Genomic DNA, 4,719 nt, shown 5'->3' with positions numbered 1-4,719 from the left:
CCCACAACACAGAGCCCCTCCCCAAAGCACATGGATTACCCTGCCTGCAGGGTCCCAGGCCCCCCCAGGGGCTACTGCTGCCCCCCCAGCCCCCGTGCTGGTTTCCAGCCCCCTGCTCATTCCCTTGCTCTTCTCCACACTCTGGAGGCTGGAGATGAACAGGAGAACAAGCAGGAGGATGGAGAGAATAGGAGAATGAGCAGGAGGCTCGTTCCCCCCACCCCCACCCCATTGGTTCCCCCAGCTCCCTGTTCATTCCCCTGCCCCTGTTAACTCCCCCTTCCTCCCATTCACTCCCCCCACCCCTTGCTTGCTCTCCCAGCCCCCCCCCCACACACTCACTGGCAGTAGGAGAGACTGAGCAAGAGGCTGGAGAGAGATGTCTTCAGCTTATCTCCAGAGGCTTGTCGCTAGCCTCCTGCTGGTCTCCAGCCCCCTGCTCATTTCCAGCCTCAGGAGGCTGGAGACTGCAGGGAAACAAGCAGGGGGATGGAGACAAGCCCCTGGAAATGAGCTGGAGACATTCCCCTGCTCTCTCCAGCCTCCTGCTTGTTCTCTGCTACTGCTGGTGAGTGGGGTGGGGGGGCTGGCAGAGCCATGGGGGAGCTGGGGGGGAGCTAAGGGAACAAATGGGGAGTAGGGAGAGTGAGCCAAGAGCTAGAAGAACGAACAGGGGGTGGGGAGTTGGGGAAGGTCCCCTCCCCCCTCCTGCAGCCCCCCAACTGCGTACTCACCTGGCAGAATTTGGGTCTCAGTCCCTGCAACTTGCACTGCTGCCTGCCTGGCATGGGCAGGCAGCATGCTTCAGGACCAGGGAATAGGCCAATCACAGAGATGCTCTGGCAGCCTGTCAGATCATCTCTGTGGAGGACTGGGTCTCCAGTTTCCTCAGAGATCCTGCCCTGTTTTTTTCCTCTGGGGTTTTGTTTGACTGGTCTAATTTTGCTCCCCTGCTGCAAATTTGCAGCACGGGGAACCTTTTTTTTGTTCCCACATGTGCCTCTTGCAGCGTCTCAAAGAGGTTTGAGACACTGCAAGGGGCACGTGCAGGCTCATCTGGATGTGCCCATAGATTGCTGGTGTCCAGGCTCCTAGCCATGCCAGCTCTCTAGTGGCAAGTCAGAGCTGTACAGGCAAGAAATGATATTAACCCTTAATGCACAACTGTTCACGGCATGTTCCAACTTTAACATTACTTAACCTTCCACAGATTTAGTATCGTCTCAGTATAATGTGTAACTTCACCCTTTTGTTAACTCCTTTTATTCTGCCCAGGTACATGAGCCTCCGACAGGTGAATCCTTCCTCTGTAGCTCCACTTCATACAGTGAACAATGGTAGGAATAGAGTCTTTCTTCAAACAAAACCTTCAGTATCTTTGATACTAGTTATGTGTAACTGTCTGGCCCAATCTACACACAAACATCAATGAAAGTAATTAAAATACCATATTCACTTGAAGCCAAGATGAAGGCTTCCCCCGCCAGTCACCCCGGGGGTGGGGAGCAGGGGGAAAGTCTCATCTTATATTACGGTACTTGCCTGGAGCAGGCAGTGGCTCTGCTGTAGCTTCAGCCCTGGGGTCAAAGCAGAGTATGAGCCACTGTGTGTCCATGACTGGGTGGTTTATGCAGTAGGCATGAGTGGGTGTACAGTGGGAGGCGTTTGCAATACATAGGAAGTGCACGTGGGTGCACTTGCACCTTCTGAAATTGGCGGTGCACCCCCTGACAGAAGTGCTGCTGATGCTGCTGGCGGCACCTGCGGGCAAATGCTGCTTACCACCACCTCTTGCTGCCGCCACTGCCAATGGCATCTGCGGGTGGTTACCAATCGCCACTGGCCGCTGCCACTGCTGGTGGTGTCTGTGGGTGGTCACTGACTGCCAGTTGGTGCTCACCCCCTCTGCCACTGACATAGCCACCTATGGGAGCTCCCCACTTGTTGCCACCATGCCACCACCAACACTGTTGCTGCCGCCTGTGGGAGGTTGCTGTGCCCACCAGCCTCCGGGGGCATGCATCGTTTATGGGGTGGAGTGGGTGTGCAGTTGGAGGATGTAACAGGGAGCCACAGGGCTCTTGTTACTTTAAGATTATGTTGCAGCAGGCTAAGCTGGCTGCGGGGGGCAAGGATGGGGGACAGCAGCTAAGAAGCAGGCTAACTGCTAGAGGGCTAGCTGCCATAAAACAGACTTCCACACAGCACAGAAAGAGCTACAAGCAGCTCAGCTAAGCCACCATAGAGAGCGGCTGCCAGCCATCAGGCCTAAATGGAAGCCTCTGTGGGTGGTTGGAAAGCCACTTGACAGGAAGGGGTGGGACTTTAGAGACACATAACAACAGTGCCTGAGGACAGGCAGCCAGTCTGCCCATGCATCCTAAGCAAGATGGCTACAGAAAGGGACTGACCAGTACCCAGGCTATCCCCAAGATGCAGGTGTAGTGTTAAGGGGGACTCATAGCCCATGAGGAAATTTTTGAGGTGGCATGGGGAGAGTTTGTATTGTGGACTGGCATTTATGTTTCAGGAACTGGAGGACCAGGTACTCTCTTGAGAGGAGGACAAAAGGTTGCACACAGGGGTGCCTGGAAGGTACTCCAGATTTTCAGTCTTATCAGGGGCAGGTTCCATCTGAGAGGGCCATGGCCTTAGCCCCAGCAGGGAGAAAGGGGCAGGCACCAGCCAAGAGGGCCAAGGTTTGAACCCCAAGCAGAGCAAGATGGGCCAAGGGCTGAAGGCCCAAGAACAGTGAAATGGAAGAGTGAAATTTTCAGTTAGAATTTGCAAATCAGAGTCTGATTTGCAGTTAGAATTAGTTAATAGGGTGTTTATTACATGTGCTCCAGGAGTGGTGGGGGGATGCTGTAATTAGAGCAGCTCCAAGAGCCACTCTAACTAAATTGTCTTGTGCATCAGTGTCCCCAGACTTCAAAATGGTGGCAGGGGCACTTGAATGACCTTTAGATAAAGCGCCCCTACTGCCATTTTGAAACACAAGGATGCCAATACATGAGACACAGCAGGTGCTGGAGCACAGCCAGCAGACCCAATTAATCAAGTCTTCTCTGATGTGCTGGAATTCCAGTACGTTGGAGCAGCCTCCCTGCTCCTGTATAGATGCCCTAGATGTCTAAATGTATAAATTTCAAGTGGAATTAGCTGTATGTACAACATTGTAGACACAACGGATGTCTAACAAGGATAATCATCTCTCCTATTACAACAGTTTTAATGGACAACATTTTAATCAAAGTTGTTAGGCAATTCCTATTTCCCCTTTTTCTAAATATTTTTAAAATTGCAGAAGTTAAAAATAAGCTAGTGAATCTGCTCTCTCCAGTAAAACTGAGGTACTTTGATAATGAGGATCATATTTTGAAAACCCTAGTTATTACTATTCAGATCTTGTTGGTGAGGATACTTATAAAAGGGAAATGATCAAAAATAAGAACTGTTTTCAACTAAATGCATGGAACCATTTAAGAGGGATATGGACAAAATTATAGGTAGACTGGGGTAGCAATAAAGAACAGATCCCACCAGTTCAGAAAGCTTTCAGGAAAAGCAAAGAGAGTTCCCTAGCAAAATTGCTTGGATAGGCACATAGGCTTCTTTTCTATTCCATCCAGAAAGAGCACAAACCAACTCTACATGTTTTTTCACCTGACAAAGGGTTTTTTGTACCCAAAAGATTGCAAAGAAGAATTTTTACAGCTATTTTAGTTGGTCTATGGAACAGTGACCTGAGCCACATTTGTCAGTCCCAGCAAGGGAGGGAGCTTGGAGGCATGACAGGCCACTAGTGAAGAGCCACTGGAGGTCCTGGAAGGGCAGGAGACAGGCAGTGCTTACCATTCAGTTGAAGAGATGACAGTGATGGAGTAGCTAGTGGAGTTGCTGCAGAGATTTATGAACACCTGCTCCATGTGGGTTAGGCAGCATGCCGGGAGTGACATCACACCCTTGTGACTTGGTATGAGAAGAAAAGGAGGAGCAGAGCTGCACAGAGGGAGAAAGCAGAGCCCCATTAAGAAAAAACCCCGGGAGGCTCCAGAGCCAAAGGGGAGCAGTGTGGTTTCCACAGCCTGGAGACCTAGAGGGATCTCCAGCCAGCCTCCAACATCCAGTCATGCAGGGAGAGATGCCCCGTGGACTGACGCCCCAGGACAGCAGGAGTGGTGTATACAAGTCAGGCTGCCACAGGAGCCTGGGGACCCAGGTGCAGCAAAGACCCTGCTGTTTTGTTTTCTTTAAAAGTTAATTGTCATTTTGCTGAAGAGTCTGTGACACAATGAGGCATGGGCTTACAGACCCTGAATTAGAGGAAATGCTCGAGAACTGATTGAATAAGAGAAATTCATGGATATTTGCCTTTTTTCATTCTGTTAATTGATTATTGAAAGAGAGGACAAACCCCACACCTGAATTACAGCCAGGTTAGCTTGCAAGACTTCAGTGCCAACCCAGAGTGGGGGTATAAACTTTATTGAGTTGGGATAAAATACATGAATTGATTTAGTTTTCTTGGGAAGCAGAGCTGGGTGCCACAGTGTATGTAAGCCTAGTCCTGTGGGCCTATTGTTTAAATCCACTGAGGAACAGGCATCACTGAAGCCCAGTTTGCATCCTTGGAATTTGATACTGATAGCTCAAAAGCAGATCTACGGATACGCTCAAGATCTTGGCAGGCATGTGGATGTGGTATAGGGGAAGAGG

This window comes from Crocodylus siamensis, chromosome 5, assembly GCF_052110815.1.
Source record: "Crocodylus siamensis isolate JL-2025a chromosome 5, ASM5211081v1, whole genome shotgun sequence".
Taxonomy (NCBI): domain Eukaryota; kingdom Metazoa; phylum Chordata; order Crocodylia; family Crocodylidae; genus Crocodylus; species Crocodylus siamensis.
Note: the sequence above shows the minus strand (reverse complement) of the source record.